Genomic DNA, 18,772 nt, shown 5'->3' on the forward strand with positions numbered 1-18,772 from the left:
ACCATGGAAGTTAGCAAAATTTATTGAATCGCTTCTCGTCGATTGCCGCACAGGTTTCCGACTCAGTTGGCATCCACGTGGCTCATGTCCAGGAGTGAACATCTCTGCAGCAAATTGCACGGTTAAAGTAAAAGGCACGGAAAGTGGCATCTCGAACCGGCCCCGAGGTCAGAGCATGCTCACAATGTGATCTGTCGTTCTCGGATTGTAATGCGACCTCCGGTTTTAGGGTGGAGAACATTCTTTGGGACCCTTCTTCTGCAAAACAGACACAGTGACTGAATAAATGCTGCACGGTTTGATGTGGAACACGGCCTGCTCAGCTTTGTGCATTTTCCCTGTAGTCAGGTGTGTTTCGTGTTCCGTGTAAACGTGAAAGTCGTCCTGTTTCGAGCAATGTGTGAAATCATTTAGCAAAGCAAGAATCGAAATTGTAGTAATGTCTAGCAGCTCATGGTTATTTGACCGAAGTGTCCAAGTGTCTCTGCTGTCAAGATCGCGTTCGCCTCCCGCGCGGAAAATCGCAAACAGCTCTGCTGTTCCAAAGCGATTTGTGCTTTTACTGGAACCGAATGGAGACTATTATTTCATCGCTGTTGTGAAACAAAGTCCTGCGGTGACTCGACTCGTCGTTATTTGGTTTTTTGTCCAATGGGAAAATCGTTCCAATGAATTTCGGTGTCATATGTTATTGAATTTCTCCCATTTCCTTCATTTCCGTCCTGGAGACATCAGAAGGAAAAGGTAATCTAATCGAGACTGTGATTGGTGAAATTGACTTTTTATGGCCCGTTCTTATGATGTTCTTTCTATCTCTCTTTTCAGCATTGTCTGGAAAGTGGTGGTGCACTAACGCTGCAGTATGTTTGAAAGAGTAGTTTGGAATTGCCCTGTTGTTAGTTGTGAGATTACTTTATGACTCATGCCCTCGGACTGTGACACATTTAGCATTCATGCATCTCTCTGTCTGAAAATGCATTCGGCATGCCAGTTTTGTTTGTGTTCCGTGAAAAATGCTTTCTGTTTTGCGATTCGCTCAGCACATTACGAGTTAACAGGGTATCTGAGGTAACTTCGAGCAGCAAAACTCCTCAATTGAGGTCTGGGAAAATTTCACGGAGTATGGTCAGTCGGGGCAAAATTAAGGAAGTCGTTCGTATCTGCAGTGTTTCACAATACTACCTTTCCCGTGAGCAGTCGAACAGACTAAACGATTGTGCCACAGACTGCGATGGAAAACTCCGCTAAAAAGTAATCCTTTAAAGCCAGTGTTAGCAACAAGACGTTATGGGGGTACACGGCGTGGAAACAGATATTTAGGTGTATCTCATCCATGCTCACCACATAACCAAAATTAAACAAGTCCCGTTCCCCAGCATTTGGCCCCAATCCCTCTAAACCCATCCTGTCCAGAAACTCATCCGATTACCTTTGCAATTTTCTGAGTGTAATAGCCTCCTCCACTTCCTCTGGGAGCTCATTCCATACACGCACAACCTTCTGTGTGGGAAATGTGCCTCAGGTCGTTTGTCAATTTCAGCCCACTCACCTTAAACCTATGCTCTCGAGTTTTCAACTCACCCCAAATTGGGTAAAACACAGAAATACTCAGTTTACAACCCTTCCATAAGATCATATCGCAGCCGTTACGCTGCAGGGAAAGTCGTCCCAGCTTATTCCACCTCGCCCTACGGTCCAAACATTGACGAAATCATTGTCTATATATTGTCATCAATTTCACGTGTCTTTTTTAACGTTTTCAAGATGTCAATTACGCTGGACAACAACGAGCGATTGGAAACAGAAAGGTGAAACGGAGAATGGCTTCAACTTTCAGTGCTGGATGCCACTGCGCCGCAGGGCGGCGACCGCGGCTGGTTTCTGTAGTGTAGTGGTCATCACGTTCGCCTAACACGCGAAAGGTCCCCAGTTCGAAACTGGGCAGAAACTGCTTGGTTCGTCAACTGCAGCCTTTTACATGGACAAGAACGGAGCTTTCTTGCTTGCTTTCCCATCTGCAAACCTGCCTTCGAATTTGCTTGAAAGAATCTGCTCTCGTAGTGAAATGTAAGGCAACTCCATTTAATTACTGTGTAAAGCATTATAAAGTTTTTCTCCAACCTGGTTCTGATGCATATGCCATTCTGTTTGAGAGTGTCCTTGCCGCGTTCTGATCCTTCCACGAAAAGCAGTACCGCATTTGCATTCCTTGCGCAGGCGGCCCGGTTCAAAGGCAGGGAAGAAGCTGCTGCGCAGGTGTCACAGCGCACCACGGATTCCTGAACTTGTCTGTCTGTCAAATGTACCCCAAAGTCGTCTCTGAAAGGCCTCATTTGGAAGCTGTCTGTCGTTATTCAACGCGCGAGAGTTGGTACCAGATTCCTGAATCATATTTTGGGGCAGTTCGCACGTTAGTGGCTCATTCAATCAGCAACAGCAATGAAATAATTTACACTCTCAGAGGAACCTTTGAACCTGTGCTTTCATAGCGCCGCTAATATTAAGGTGCGCCCCGAGATCTAAGCCATGTTGGAACTGAAACGGAGGAATCGACAGAGAGGCTACAGAATGACATCGCATCCATTTGGTTTTCTTTAAATCACTGACGAGCAGGAAAATGTAAAAGGGGAGAGCGAGTGGGGAAGTGAGGCGGTTGCAGCTCTGGTAAAAGTCCTTCTTTGTGATTCACTCCGCAAACAGAGACTTGAAGGTGACTCAGAGGCGTGTGAGCTCTTCACATCGAGATCAGAAAGCACTCAAGGGCAGTTAGCACCTCTTCCGGAGTGGGGGTGGGGTGAGGTAATTACCTTTTGACTTCTGTTACTATGTTCAGAAACTGCCTTTTCGATTGACTTGAACAGAAACTGCATTTCCAATAAGCACCATGGAAGTTAGCAAAATTTATTGAATCGCTTCTCGTCGATTGCCGCACAGGTTTCCGACTCAGTTGGTATCCACGTGGCTCATGTCCAGGAGTGAACATCTCTGCAGCAAATTGCACGGTTAAAGTAAAAGGCACGGAAAGTGGCATCTCGAACCGGCCCCGAGGTCAGAGCATGCTCACAATGTGATCTGTCGTTCTCGGATTGTAATGCGACCTCCGGTTTTAGGGTGGAGAACATTCTTTGGGACCCTTCTTCTGCAAAACAGACACAGTGACTGAATAAATGCTGCACGGTTTGATGTGGAACACGGCCTGCTCAGCTTTGTGCATTTTCCCTGTAGTCAGGTGTGTTTCGTGTTCCGTGTAAACGTGAAAGTCGTCCTGTTTCGAGCAATGTGTGAAATCATTTAGCAAAGCAACAATCGAAATTGTAGTAATGTCTAGCAGCTCATGGTTATTTGACCGAAGTGTCCAAGTGTCTCTGCTGTCAAGATCGCGTTCGCCTCCCGCGCGGAAAATCGCAAACAGCTCTGCTGTTCCAAAGCGATTTGTACTTTTACTGGAACCGAATGGAGACTATTATTTCATCGCTGTAGTGAAACAAAGTCCTGCGGTGACTCGACTCGTCGTTATTTGGTTTTTTGTCCAATGGGAAAATCGTTCCAATGAATTTCGGTGTCATATGTTATTGAATTTCTCCCATTTCCTTCATTTCCGTCCTGGAGACATCAGAAGGAAAAGGTAATCTAATCGAGACTGTGATTGGTGAAATTGACTTTTTATGGCCCGTTCTTATGATGTTCTTTCTATCTCTCTTTTCAGCATTGTCTGGAAAGTGGTGGTGCACTAACGCTGCAGTATGTTTGAAAGAGTAGTTTGGAATTGCCCTGTTGTTAGTTGTGAGATTACTTTATGACTCATGCCCTCGGACTGTGACACATTTAGCATTCATGCATCTCTCTGTCTGAAAATGCATTCGGCATGCCAGTTTTGTTTGTGTTCCGTGAAAAATGCTTTCTGTTTTGCGATTCGCTCAGCACATTACGAGTTAACAGGGTTTCTGAGGTAACTTCGAGCAGCAAAACTCCTCAATTGAGGTCTGGGAAAATTTCACGGAGTCTGGTCAGTCGGGGCAAAATTAAGGAAGTCGTTCGTATCTGCAGTGTTTCACAATACTACCTTTCCCGTGAGCAGTCGAACAGACTAAACGATTGTGCCACAGACTGCGATGGAAAACTCCGCTAAAAAGTAATCCTTTAAAGCCAGTGTTAGCAACAAGACGTTATGGGGGTACACGGCGTGGAAACAGATATTTAGGTGTATCTCATCCATGCTCACCACATAACCAAAATTAAACAAGTCCCGTTCCCCAGCATTTGGCCCCAATCCCTCTAAACCCATCCTGTCCAGAAACTCATCCGATTACCTTTGCAATTTTCTGAGTGTAATAGCCTCCTCCACTTCCTCTGGGAGCTCATTCCATACACGCACAACCTTCTGTGTGGGAAATGTGCCTCAGGTCGTTTGTCAATTTCAGCCCACTCACCTTAAACCTATGCTCTCGAGTTTTCAACTCACCCCAATTTGGGTAAAACACAGAAATACTCAGTTTACAACCCTTCCATAAGATCATATCGCAGCCGTTACGCTGCAGGGAAAGTCGTCCCAGCTTATTCCACCTCGCCCTACGGTCCAAACATTGACGAAATCATTGTCTATATATTGTCATCAATTTCACGTGTCTTTTTTAACGTTTTCAAGATGTCAATTACGCTGGACAACAACGAGCAATTGGAAACAGAAAGGTGAAACGGAGAATGGCTTCAACTTTCAGTGCTGGATGCCACTGCGCCGCAGGGCGGCGACCGCGGCTGGTTTCTGTAGTGTAGTGGTCATCACGTTCGCCTAACACGCGAAAGGTCCCCAGTTCGAAACTGGGCAGAAACTGCTTTGTTCGTCAACTGCGGCCTTTTACATGGACAAGAACGGAGCTTTCTTGCTTGCTTTCCCATCTGCAAACCTGCCTTCGAATTTGCTTGAAAGAATCTGCTCTCGTAGTGAAATGTAAGGCAACTCCATTTAATTACTGTGTAAAGCATTATAAAGTTTTTCTCCAACCTGGTTCTGATGCATATGCCATTCTGTTTGAGAGTGTCCTTGCCGCGTTCTGATCCTTCCACGAAAAGCAGTACCGCATTTGCATTCCTTGCGTAGGCGGACCGGTTCAAAGGCAGGTCACAGCGCACCACGGATTCCTGAACTTGTCTGTCTGTCAAATGTACCCCAAAGTCGTCTCTGAAAGGCCTCATTTGGAAGCTGTCTGTCGTTATTCAACGCGCGAGAGTTGGTACCAGATTCCTGAATCATATTTTGGGGCAGTTCGCACGTTAGTGGCTCATTCAATCAGCAACAGCAATGAAATAATTTACACTCTCAGAGGAACCTTTGAACCTGTGCTTTCATAGCGCCGCTAATATTAAGGTGCGCCCCGAGATCTAAGCCATGTTGGAACTGAAACGGAGGAATCGACAGAGAGGCTACAGAATGACATCGCATCCATTTGGTTTTCTTTAAATCACTGACGAGCAGGAAAATGTAAAAGGGGAGAGCGAGTGGGGAAGTGAGGCGGTTGCAGCTCTGGTAAAAGTCCTTCTTTGTGATTCACTCCGCAAACAGAGACTTGAAGGTGACTCAGAGGCGTGTGAGCTCTTCACATCGAGATCAGAAAGCACTCAAGGGCAGTTAGCACCTCTTCCGGAGTGGGGGTGGGGTGAGGTAATTACCTTTTGACTTCTGTTACTATGTTCAGAAACTGCCTTTTCGATTGACTTGAACAGAAACTGCATTTCCAATAAGCACCATGGAAGTTAGCAAAATTTATTGAATCGCTTCTCGTCGATTGCCGCACAGGTTTCCGACTCAGTTGGTATCCACGTGGCTCATGTCCAGGAGTGAACATCTCTGCAGCAAATTGCACGGTTAAAGTAAAAGGCACGGAAAGTGGCATCTCGAACCGGCCCCGAGGTCAGAGCATGCTCACAATGTGATCTGTCGTTCTCGGATTGTAATGCGACCTCCGGTTTTAGGGTGGAGAACATTCTTTGGGACCCTTCTTCTGCAAAACAGACACAGTGACTGAATAAATGCTGCACGGTTTGATGTGGAACACGGCCTGCTCAGCTTTGTGCATTTTCCCTGTAGTCAGGTGTGTTTCGTGTTCCGTGTAAACGTGAAAGTCGTCCTGTTTCGAGCAATGTGTGAAATCATTTAGCAAAGCAACAATCGAAATTGTAGTAATGTCTAGCAGCTCATGGTTATTTGACCGAAGTGTCCAAGTGTCTCTGCTGTCAAGATCGCGTTCGCCTCCCGCGCGGAAAATCGCAAACAGCTCTGCTGTTCCAAAGCGATTTGTGCTTTTACTGGAACCGAATGGAGACTATTATTTCATCGCTGTTGTGAAACAAAGTCCTGCGGTGACTCGACTCGTCGTTATTTGGTTTTTTGTCCAATGGGAAAATCGTTCCAATGAATTTCGGTGTCATATGTTATTGAATTTCTCCCATTTCCTTCATTTCCGTCCTGGAGACATCAGAAGGAAAAGGTAATCTAATCGAGACTGTGATTGGTGAAATTGACTTTTTATGGCCCGTTCTTATGATGTTCTTTCTATCTCTCTTTTCAGCATTGTCTGGAAAGTGGTGGTGCACTAACGCTGCAGTATGTTTGAAAGAGTAGTTTGGAATTGCCCTGTTGTTAGTTGTGAGATTACTTTATGACTCATGCCCTCGGACTGTGACACATTTAGCATTCATGCATCTCTCTGTCTGAAAATGCATTCGGCATGCCAGTTTTGTTTGTGTTCCGTGAAAAATGCTTTCTGTTTTGCGATTCGCTCAGCACATTACGAGTTAACAGGGTTTCTGAGGTAACTTCGAGCAGCAAAACTCCTCAATTGAGGTCTGGGAAAATTTCACGGAGTATGGTCAGTCGGGGCAAAATTAAGGAAGTCGTTCGTATCTGCAGTGTTTCACAATACTACCTTTCCCGTGAGCAGTCGAACAGACTAAACGATTGTGCCACAGACTGCGATGGAAAACTCCGCTAAAAAGTAATCCTTTAAAGCCAGTGTTAGCAACAAGACGTTATGGGGGTACACGGCGTGGAAACAGATATTTAGGTGTATCTCATCCATGCTCACCACATAACCAAAATTAAACAAGTCCCGTTCCCCAGCATTTGGCCCCAATCCCTCTAAACCCATCCTGTCCAGAAACTCATCCGATTACCTTTGCAATTTTCTGAGTGTAATAGCCTCCTCCACTTCCTCTGGGAGCTCATTCCATACACGCACAACCTTCTGTGTGGGAAATGTGCCTCAGGTCGTTTGTCAATTTCAGCCCACTCACCTTAAACCTATGCTCTCGAGTTTTCAACTCACCCCAATTTGGGTAAAACACAGAAATACTCAGTTTACAACCCTTCCATAAGATCATATCGCAGCCGTTACGCTGCAGGGAAAGTCGTCCCAGCTTATTCCACCTCGCCCTACGGTCCAAACATTGACGAAATCATTGTCTATATATTGTCATCAATTTCACGTGTCTTTTTTAACGTTTTCAAGATGTCAATTACGCTGGACAACAACGAGCAATTGGAAACAGAAAGGTGAAACGGAGAATGGCTTCAACTTTCAGTGCTGGATGCCACTGCGCCGGAGGGCGGCGACCGCGGCTGGTTTCTGTAGTGTAGTGGTCATCACGTTCGCCTAACACGCGAAAGGTCCCCAGTTCGAAACTGGGCAGAAACTGCTTTGTTCGTCAACTGCGGCCTTTTACATGGACAAGAACGGAGCTTTCTTGCTTGCTTTCCCATCTGCAAACCTGCCTTCGAATTTGCTTGAAAGAATCTGCTCTCGTAGTGAAATGTAAGGCAACTCCATTTAATTACTGTGTAAAGCATTATAAAGTTTTTCTCCAACCTGGTTCTGATGCATATGCCATTCTGTTTGAGAGTGTCCTTGCCGCGTTCTGATCCTTCCACGAAAAGCAGTACCGCATTTGCATTCCTTGCGTAGGCGGACCGGTTCAAAGGCAGGTCACAGCGCACCACGGATTCCTGAACTTGTCTGTCTGTCAAATGTACCCCAAAGTCGTCTCTGAAAGGCCTCATTTGGAAGCTGTCTGTCGTTATTCAACGCGCGAGAGTTGGTACCAGATTCCTGAATCATATTTTGGGGCAGTTCGCACGTTAGTGGCTCATTCAATCAGCAACAGCAATGAAATAATTTACACTCTCAGAGGAACCTTTGAACCTGTGCTTTCATAGCGCCGCTAATATTAAGGTGCGCCCCGAGATCTAAGCCATGTTGGAACTGAAACGGAGGAATCGACAGAGAGGCTACAGAATGACATCGCATCCATTTGGTTTTCTTTAAATCACTGACGAGCAGGAAAATGTAAAAGGGGAGAGCGAGTGGGGAAGTGAGGCGGTTGCAGCTCTGGTAAAAGTCCTTCTTTGTGATTCACTCCGCAAACAGAGACTTGAAGGTGACTCAGAGGCGTGTGAGCTCTTCACATCGAGATCAGAAAGCACTCAAGGGCAGTTAGCACCTCTTCCGGAGTGGGGGTGGGGTGAAGTAATTACCTTTTGACTTCTGTTACTATGTTCAGAAACTGCCTTTTCGATTGACTTGAACAGAAACTGCATTTCCAATAAGCACCATGGAAGTTAGCAAAATTTATTGAATCGCTTCTCGTCGATTGCCGCACAGGTTTCCGACTCAGTTGGTATCCACGTGGCTCATGTCCAGGAGTGAACATCTCTGCAGCAAATTGCACGGTTAAAGTAAAAGGCACGGAAAGTGGCATCTCGAACCGGCCCCGAGGTCAGAGCATGCTCACAATGTGATCTGTCGTTCTCGGATTGTAATGCGACCTCCGGTTTTAGGGTGGAGAACATTCTTTGGGACCCTTCTTCTGCAAAACAGACACAGTGACTGAATAAATGCTGCACGGTTTGATGTGGAACACGGCCTGCTCAGCTTTGTGCATTTTCCCTGTAGTCAGGTGTGTTTCGTGTTCCGTGTAAACGTGAAAGTCGTCCTGTTTCGAGCAATGTGTGAAATCATTTAGCAAAGCAAGAATCGAAATTGTAGTAATGTCTAGCAGCTCATGGTTATTTGACCGAAGTGTCCAAGTGTCTCTGCTGTCAAGATCGCGTTCGCCTCCCGCGCGGAAAATCGCAAACAGCTCTGCTGTTCCAAAGCGATTTGTGCTTTTACTGGAACCGAATGGAGACTATTATTTCATCGCTGTTGTGAAACAAAGTCCTGCGGTGACTCGACTCGTCGTTATTTGGTTTTTTGTCCAATGGGAAAATCGTTCCAATGAATTTCGGTGTCATATGTTATTGAATTTCTCCCATTTCCTTCATTTCCGTCCTGGAGACATCAGAAGGAAAAGGTAATCTAATCGAGACTGTGATTGGTGAAATTGACTTTTTATGGCCCGTTCTTATGATGTTCTTTCTATCTCTCTTTTCAGCATTGTCTGGAAAGTGGTGGTGCACTAACGCTGCAGTATGTTTGAAAGAGTAGTTTGGAATTGCCCTGTTGTTAGTTGTGAGATTACTTTATGACTCATGCCCTCGGACTGTGACACATTTAGCATTCATGCATCTCTCTGTCTGAAAATGCATTCGGCATGCCAGTTTTGTTTGTGTTCCGTGAAAAATGCTTTCTGTTTTGCGATTCGCTCAGCACATTACGAGTTAACAGGGTTTCTGAGGTAACTTCGAGCAGCAAAACTCCTCAATTGAGGTCTGGGAAAATTTCACGGAGTATGGTCAGTCGGGGCAAAATTAAGGAAGTCGTTCGTATCTGCAGTGTTTCACAATACTACCTTTCCCGTGAGCAGTCGAACAGACTAAACGATTGTGCCACAGACTGCGATGGAAAACTCCGCTAAAAAGTAATCCTTTAAAGCCAGTGTTAGCAACAAGACGTTATGGGGGTACACGGCGTGGAAACAGATATTTAGGTGTATCTCATCCATGCTCACCACATAACCAAAATTAAACAAGTCCCGTTCCCCAGCATTTGGCCCCAATCCCTCTAAACCCATCCTGTCCAGAAACTCATCCGATTACCTTTGCAATTTTCTGAGTGTAATAGCCTCCTCCACTTCCTCTGGGAGCTCATTCCATACACGCACAACCTTCTGTGTGGGAAATGTGCCTCAGGTCGTTTGTCAATTTCAGCCCACTCACCTTAAACCTATGCTCTCGAGTTTTCAACTCACCCCAATTTGGGTAAAACACAGAAATACTCAGTTTACAACCCTTCCATAAGATCATATCGCAGCCGTTACGCTGCAGGGAAAGTCGTCCCAGCTTATTCCACCTCGCCCTACGGTCCAAACATTGACGAAATCATTGTCTATATATTGTCATCAATTTCACGTGTCTTTTTTAACGTTTTCAAGATGTCAATTACGCTGGACAACAACGAGCAATTGGAAACAGAAAGGTGAAACGGAGAATGGCTTCAACTTTCAGTGCTGGATGCCACTGCGCCGCAGGGCGGCGACCGCGGCTGGTTTCTGTAGTGTAGTGGTCATCACGTTCGCCTAACACGCGAAAGGTCCCCAGTTCGAAACTGGGCAGAAACTGCTTTGTTCGTCAACTGCGGCCTTTTACATGGACAAGAACGGAGCTTTCTTGCTTGCTTTCCCATCTGCAAACCTGCCTTCGAATTTGCTTGAAAGAATCTGCTCTCGTAGTGAAATGTAAGGCAACTCCATTTAATTACTGTGTAAAGCATTATAAAGTTTTTCTCCAACCTGGTTCTGATGCATATGCCATTCTGTTTGAGAGTGTCCTTGCCGCGTTCTGATCCTTCCACGAAAAGCAGTACCGCATTTGCATTCCTTGCGTAGGCGGACCGGTTCAAAGGCAGGTCACAGCGCACCACGGATTCCTGAACTTGTCTGTCTGTCAAATGTACCCCAAAGTCGTCTCTGAAAGGCCTCATTTGGAAGCTGTCTGTCGTTATTCAACGCGCGAGAGTTGGTACCAGATTCCTGAATCATATTTTGGGGCAGTTCGCACGTTAGTGGCTCATTCAATCAGCAACAGCAATGAAATAATTTACACTCTCAGAGGAACCTTTGAACCTGTGCTTTCATAGCGCCGCTAATATTAAGGTGCGCCCCGAGATCTAAGCCATGTTGGAACTGAAACGGAGGAATCGACAGAGAGGCTACAGAATGACATCGCATCCATTTGGTTTTCTTTAAATCACTGACGAGCAGGAAAATGTAAAAGGGGAGAGCGAGTGGGGAAGTGAGGCGGTTGCAGCTCTGGTAAAAGTCCTTCTTTGTGATTCACTCCGCAAACAGAGACTTGAAGGTGACTCAGAGGCGTGTGAGCTCTTCACATCGAGATCAGAAAGCACTCAAGGGCAGTTAGCACCTCTTCCGGAGTGGGGGTGGGGTGAGGTAATTACCTTTTGACTTCTGTTACTATGTTCAGAAACTGCCTTTTCGATTGACTTGAACAGAAACTGCATTTCCAATAAGCACCATGGAAGTTAGCAAAATTTATTGAATCGCTTCTCGTCGATTGCCGCACAGGTTTCCGACTCAGTTGGTATCCACGTGGCTCATGTCCAGGAGTGAACATCTCTGCAGCAAATTGCACGGTTAAAGTAAAAGGCACGGAAAGTGGCATCTCGAACCGGCCCCGAGGTCAGAGCATGCTCACAATGTGATCTGTCGTTCTCGGATTGTAATGCGACCTCCGGTTTTAGGGTGGAGAACATTCTTTGGGACCCTTCTTCTGCAAAACAGACACAGTGACTGAATAAATGCTGCACGGTTTGATGTGGAACACGGCCTGCTCAGCTTTGTGCATTTTCCCTGTAGTCAGGTGTGTTTCGTGTTCCGTGTAAACGTGAAAGTCGTCCTGTTTCGAGCAATGTGTGAAATCATTTAGCAAAGCAAGAATCGAAATTGTAGTAATGTCTAGCAGCTCATGGTTATTTGACCGAAGTGTCCAAGTGTCTCTGCTGTCAAGATCGCGTTCGCCTCCCGCGCGGAAAATCGCAAACAGCTCTGCTGTTCCAAAGCGATTTGTGCTTTTACTGGAACCGAATGGAGACTATTATTTCATCGCTGTTGTGAAACAAAGTCCTGCGGTGACTCGACTCGTCGTTATTTGGTTTTTTGTCCAATGGGAAAATCGTTCCAATGAATTTCGGTGTCATATGTTATTGAATTTCTCCCATTTCCTTCATTTCCGTCCTGGAGACATCAGAAGGAAAAGGTAATCTAATCGAGACTGTGATTGGTGAAATTGACTTTTTATGGCCCGTTCTTATGATGTTCTTTCTATCTCTCTTTTCAGCATTGTCTGGAAAGTGGTGGTGCACTAACGCTGCAGTATGTTTGAAAGAGTAGTTTGGAATTGCCCTGTTGTTAGTTGTGAGATTACTTTATGACTCATGCCCTCGGACTGTGACACATTTAGCATTCATGCATCTCTCTGTCTGAAAATGCATTCGGCATGCCAGTTTTGTTTGTGTTCCGTGAAAAATGCTTTCTGTTTTGCGATTCGCTCAGCACATTACGAGTTAACAGGGTTTCTGAGGTAACTTCGAGCAGCAAAACTCCTCAATTGAGGTCTGGGAAAATTTCACGGAGTATGGTCAGTCGGGGCAAAATTAAGGAAGTCGTTCGTATCTGCAGTGTTTCACAATACTACCTTTCCCGTGAGCAGTCGAACAGACTAAACGATTGTGCCACAGACTGCGATGGAAAACTCCGCTAAAAAGTAATCCTTTAAAGCCAGTGTTAGCAACAAGACGTTATGGGGGTACACGGCGTGGAAACAGATATTTAGGTGTATCTCATCCATGCTCACCACATAACCAAAATTAAACAAGTCCCGTTCCCCAGCATTTGGCCCCAATCCCTCTAAACCCATCCTGTCCAGAAACTCATCCGATTACCTTTGCAATTTTCTGAGTGTAATAGCCTCCTCCACTTCCTCTGGGAGCTCATTCCATACACGCACAACCTTCTGTGTGGGAAATGTGCCTCAGGTCGTTTGTCAATTTCAGCCCACTCACCTTAAACCTATGCTCTCGAGTTTTCAACTCACCCCAATTTGGGTAAAACACAGAAATACTCAGTTTACAACCCTTCCATAAGATCATATCGCAGCCGTTACGCTGCAGGGAAAGTCGTCCCAGCTTATTCCACCTCGCCCTACGGTCCAAACATTGACGAAATCATTGTCTATATATTGTCATCAATTTCACGTGTCTTTTTTAACGTTTTCAAGATGTCAATTACGCTGGACAACAACGAGCAATTGGAAACAGAAAGGTGAAACGGAGAATGGCTTCAACTTTCAGTGCTGGATGCCACTGCGCCGCAGGGCGGCGACCGCGGCTGGTTTCTGTAGTGTAGTGGTCATCACGTTCGCCTAACACGCGAAAGGTCCCCAGTTCGAAACTGGGCAGAAACTGCTTTGTTCGTCAACTGCGGCCTTTTACATGGACAAGAACGGAGCTTTCTTGCTTGCTTTCCCATCTGCAAACCTGCCTTCGAATTTGCTTGAAAGAATCTGCTCTCGTAGTGAAATGTAAGGCAACTCCATTTAATTACTGTGTAAAGCATTATAAAGTTTTTCTCCAACCTGGTTCTGATGCATATGCCATTCTGTTTGAGAGTGTCCTTGCCGCGTTCTGATCCTTCCACGAAAAGCAGTACCGCATTTGCATTCCTTGCGTAGGCGGACCGGTTCAAAGGCAGGTCACAGCGCACCACGGATTCCTGAACTTGTCTGTCTGTCAAATGTACCCCAAAGTCGTCTCTGAAAGGCCTCATTTGGAAGCTGTCTGTCGTTATTCAACGCGCGAGAGTTGGTACCAGATTCCTGAATCATATTTTGGGGCAGTTCGCACGTTAGTGGCTCATTCAATCAGCAACAGCAATGAAATAATTTACACTCTCAGAGGAACCTTTGAACCTGTGCTTTCATAGCGCCGCTAATATTAAGGTGCGCCCCGAGATCTAAGCCATGTTGGAACTGAAACGGAGGAATCGACAGAGAGGCTACAGAATGACATCGCATCCATTTGGTTTTCTTTAAATCACTGACGAGCAGGAAAATGTAAAAGGGGAGAGCGAGTGGGGAAGTGAGGCGGTTGCAGCTCTGGTAAAAGTCCTTCTTTGTGATTCACTCCGCAAACAGAGACTTGAAGGTGACTCAGAGGCGTGTGAGCTCTTCACATCGAGATCAGAAAGCACTCAAGGGCAGTTAGCACCTCTTCCGGAGTGGGGGTGGGGTGAGGTAATTACCTTTTGACTTCTGTTACTATGTTCAGAAACTGCCTTTTCGATTGACTTGAACAGAAACTGCATTTCCAATAAGCACCATGGAAGTTAGCAAAATTTATTGAATCGCTTCTCGTCGATTGCCGCACAGGTTTCCGACTCAGTTGGTATCCACGTGGCTCATGTCCAGGAGTGAACATCTCTGCAGCAAATTGCACGGTTAAAGTAAAAGGCACGGAAAGTGGCATCTCGAACCGGCCCCGAGGTCAGAGCATGCTCACAATGTGATCTGTCGTTCTCGGATTGTAATGCGACCTCCGGTTTTAGGGTGGAGAACATTCTTTGGGACCCTTCTTCTGCAAAACAGACACAGTGACTGAATAAATGCTGCACGGTTTGATGTGGAACACGGCCTGCTCAGCTTTGTGCATTTTCCCTGTAGTCAGGTGTGTTTCGTGTTCCGTGTAAACGTGAAAGTCGTCCTGTTTCGAGCAATGTGTGAAATCATTTAGCAAAGCAAGAATCGAAATTGTAGTAATGTCTAGCAGCTCATGGTTATTTGACCGAAGTGTCCAAGTGTCTCTGCTGTCAAGATCGCGTTCGCCTCCCGCGCGGAAAATCGCAAACAGCTCTGCTGTTCCAAAGCGATTTGTGCTTTTACTGGAACCGAATGGAGACTATTATTTCATCGCTGTTGTGAAACAAAGTCCTGCGGTGACTCGACTCGTCGTTATTTGGTTTTTTGTCCAATGGGAAAATCGTTCCAATGAATTTCGGTGTCATATGTTATTGAATTTCTCCCATTTCCTTCATTTCCGTCCTGGAGACATCAGAAGGAAAAGGTAATCTAATCGAGACTGTGATTGGTGAAATTCACTTTTTATGGCCCGTTCTTATGATGTTCTTTCTATCTCTCTTTTCAGCATTGTCTGGAAAGTGGTGGTGCACTAACGCTGCAGTATGTTTGAAAGAGTAGTTTGGAATTGCCCTGTTGTTAGTTGTGAGATTACTTTATGACTCATGCCCTCGGACTGTGACACATTTAGCATTCATGCATCTCTCTGTCTGAAAATGCATTCGGCATGCCAGTTTTGTTTGTGTTCCGTGAAAAATGCTTTCTGTTTTGCGATTCGCTCAGCACATTACGAGTTAACAGGGTTTCTGAGGTAACTTCGAGCAGCAAAACTCCTCAATTGAGGTCTGGGAAAATTTCACGGAGTATGGTCAGTCGGGGCAAAATTAAGGAAGTCGTTCGTATCTGCAGTGTTTCACAATACTACCTTTCCCGTGAGCAGTCGAACAGACTAAACGATTGTGCCACAGACTGCGATGGAAAACTCCGCTAAAAAGTAATCCTTTAAAGCCAGTGTTAGCAACAAGACGTTATGGGGGTACACGGCGTGGAAACAGATATTTAGGTGTATCTCATCCATGCTCACCACATAACCAAAATTAAACAAGTCCCGTTCCCCAGCATTTGGCCCCAATCCCTCTAAACCCATCCTGTCCAGAAACTCATCCGATTACCTTTGCAATTTTCTGAGTGTAATAGCCTCCTCCACTTCCTCTGGGAGCTCATTCCATACACGCACAACCTTCTGTGTGGGAAATGTGCCTCAGGTCGTTTGTCAATTTCAGCCCACTCACCTTAAACCTATGCTCTCGAGTTTTCAACTCACCCCAATTTGGGTAAAACACAGAAATACTCAGTTTACAACCCTTCCATAAGATCATATCGCAGCCGTTACGCTGCAGGGAAAGTCATCCCAGCTTATTCCACCTCGCCCTACGGTCCAAACATTGACGAAATCATTGTCTATATATTGTCATCAATTTCACGTGTCTTTTTTAACGTTTTCAAGATGTCAATTACGCTGGACAACAACGAGCGATTGGAAACAGAAAGGTGAAACGGAGAATGGCTTCAACTTTCAGTGCTGGATGCCACTGCGCCGCAGGGCGGCGACCGCGGCTGGTTTCTGTAGTGTAGTGGTCATCACGTTCGCCTAACACGCGAAAGGTCCCCAGTTCGAAACTGGGCAGAAACTGCTTGGTTCGTCAACTGCAGCCTTTTACATGGACAAGAACGGAGCTTTCTTGCTTGCTTTCCCATCTGCAAACCTGCCTTCGAATTTGCTTGAAAGAATCTGCTCTCGTAGTGAAATGTAAGGCAACTCCATTTAATTACTGTGTAAAGCATTATAAAGTTTTTCTCCAACCTGGTTCTGATGCATATGCCATTCTGTTTGAGAGTGTCCTTGCCGCGTTCTGATCCTTCCACGAAAAGCAGTACCGCATTTGCATTCCTTGCGCAGGCGGCCCGGTTCAAAGGCAGGGAAGAAGCTGCTGCGCAGGTGTCACAGCGCACCACGGATTCCTGAACTTGTCTGTCTGTCAAATGTACCCCAAAGTCGTCTCTGAAAGGCCTCATTTGGAAGCTGTCTGTCGTTATTCAACGCGCGAGAGTTGGTACCAGATTCCTGAATCATATTTTGGGGCAGTTCGCACGTTAGTGGCTCATTCAATCAGCAACAGCAATGAAATAATTTACACTCTCAGAGGAACCTTTGAACCTGTGCTTTCATAGCGCCGCTAATATTAAGGTGCGCCCCGAGATCTAAGCCATGTTGGAACTGAAACGGAGGAATCGACAGAGAGGCTACAGAATGACATCGCATCCATTTGGTTTTCTTTAAATCACTGACGAGCAGGAAAATGTAAAAGGGGAGAGCGAGTGGGGAAGTGAGGCGGTTGCAGCTCTGGTAAAAGTCCTTCTTTGTGATTCACTCCGCAAACAGAGACTTGAAGGTGACTCAGAGGCGTGTGAGCTCTTCACATCGAGATCAGAAAGCACTCAAGGGCAGTTAGCACCTCTTCCGGAGTGGGGGTGGGGTGAGGTAATTACCTTTTGACTTCTGTTACTATGTTCAGAAACTGCCTTTTCGATTGACTTGAACAGAAACTGCATTTCCAATAAGCACCATGGAAGTTAGCAAAATTTATTGAATCGCTTCTCGTCGATTGCCGCACAGGTTTCCGACTCAGTTGGTATCCACGTGGCTCATGTCCAGGAGTGAACATCTCTGCAGCAAATTGCACGGTTAAAGTAAAAGGCACGGAAAGTGGCATCTCGAACCGGCCCCGAGGTCAGAGCATGCTCACAATGTGATCTGTCGTTCTCGGATTGTAATGCGACCTCCGGTTTTAGGGTGGAGAACATTCTTTGGGACCCTTCTTCTGCAAAACAGACACAGTGACTGAATAAATGCTGCACGGTTTGATGTGGAACACGGCCTGCTCAGCTTTGTGCATTTTCCCTGTAGTCAGGTGTGTTTCGTGTTCCGTGTAAACGTGAAAGTCGTCCTGTTTCGAGCAATGTGTGAAATCATTTAGCAAAGCAAGAATCGAAATTGTAGTAATGTCTAGCAGCTCATGGTTATTTGACCGAAGTGTCCAAGTGTCTCTGCTGTCAAGATCGCGTTCGCCTCCCGCGCGGAAAATCGCAAACAGCTCTGCTGTTCCAAAGCGATTTGTGCTTTTACTGGAACCGAATGGAGACTATTATTTCATCGCTGTTGTGAAACAAAGTCCTGCGGTGACTCGACTCGTCGTTATTTGGTTTTTTGTCCAATGGGAAAATCGTTCCAATGAATTTCGGTGTCATATGTTATTGAATTTCTCCCATTTCCTTCATTTCCGTCCTGGAGACATCAGAAGGAAAAGGTAATCTAATCGAGACTGTGATTGGTGAAATTGACTTTTTATGGCCCGTTCTTATGATGTTCTTTCTATCTCTCTTTTCAGCATTGTCTGGAAAGTGGTGGTGCACTAACGCTGCAGTATGTTTGAAAGAGTAGTTTGGAATTGCCCTGTTGTTAGTTGTGAGATTACTTTATGACTCATGCCCTCGGACTGTGACACATTTAGCATTCATGCATCTCTCTGTCTGAAAATGCATTCGGCATGCCAGTTTTGTTTGTGTTCCGTGAAAAATGCTTTCTGTTTTGCGATTCGCTCAGCACATTACGAGTTAACAGGGTATCTGAGGTAACTTCGAGCAGCAAAACTCCTCAATTGAGGTCTGGGAAAATTTCACGGAGTATGGTCAGTCGGGGCAAAATTAAGGAAGTCGTTCGTATCTGCAGTGTTTCACAATACTACCTTTCCCGTGAGCAGTCGAACAGACTAAACGATTGTGCCACAGACTGCGATGGAAAACTCCGCTAAAAAGTAATCCTTTAAAGCCAGTGTTAGCAACAAGACGTTATGGGGGTACACGGCGTGGAAACAGATATTTAGGTGTATCTCATCCATGCTCACCACATAACCAAAATTAAACAAGTCCCGTTCCCCAGCATTTGGCCCCAATCCCTCTAAACCCATCCTGTCCAGAAACTCATCCGATTACCTTTGCAATTTTCTGAGTGTAATAGCCTCCTCCACTTCCTCTGGGAGCTCATTCCATACACGCACAACCTTCTGTGTGGGAAATGTGCCTCAGGTCGTTTGTCAATTTCAGCCCACTCACCTTAAACCTATGCTCTCGAGT

At 45.7% G+C, this 18,772-nt stretch overlaps 6 non-coding genes across 6 annotated transcripts; all 6 read left to right on the plus strand.

The window, feature by feature from the left end:
* The first annotated feature begins 1,877 nt into the window (after positions 1–1,877).
* trnav-aac (transfer RNA valine (anticodon AAC)) lies at positions 1,878–1,950 on the plus strand. The gene has a single exon. It is a non-coding gene; the product is annotated as a tRNA-Val (tRNA).
* Positions 1,951–4,758: 2,808 nt separating this feature from the next.
* trnav-aac (transfer RNA valine (anticodon AAC)) lies at positions 4,759–4,831 on the plus strand. The gene has a single exon. It is a non-coding gene; the product is annotated as a tRNA-Val (tRNA).
* Positions 4,832–7,618: 2,787 nt separating this feature from the next.
* On the plus strand, positions 7,619–7,691 carry trnav-aac (transfer RNA valine (anticodon AAC)). Its single transcript has one exon. It is a non-coding gene; the product is annotated as a tRNA-Val (tRNA).
* Positions 7,692–10,478: 2,787 nt separating this feature from the next.
* trnav-aac (transfer RNA valine (anticodon AAC)) lies at positions 10,479–10,551 on the plus strand. The gene has a single exon. It is a non-coding gene; the product is annotated as a tRNA-Val (tRNA).
* A 2,787-nt stretch (positions 10,552–13,338) lies between these two features.
* On the plus strand, positions 13,339–13,411 carry trnav-aac (transfer RNA valine (anticodon AAC)). The gene has a single exon. It is a non-coding gene; the product is annotated as a tRNA-Val (tRNA).
* A 2,787-nt stretch (positions 13,412–16,198) lies between these two features.
* Positions 16,199–16,271, plus strand: trnav-aac (transfer RNA valine (anticodon AAC)). The gene has a single exon. It is a non-coding gene; the product is annotated as a tRNA-Val (tRNA).
* Positions 16,272–18,772: the final 2,501 nt, after the last annotated feature.

This window comes from Chiloscyllium punctatum, unplaced genomic scaffold (assembly GCF_047496795.1).
Source record: "Chiloscyllium punctatum isolate Juve2018m unplaced genomic scaffold, sChiPun1.3 scaffold_156, whole genome shotgun sequence".
Taxonomy (NCBI): Eukaryota; Metazoa; Chordata; class Chondrichthyes; order Orectolobiformes; family Hemiscylliidae; genus Chiloscyllium; species Chiloscyllium punctatum.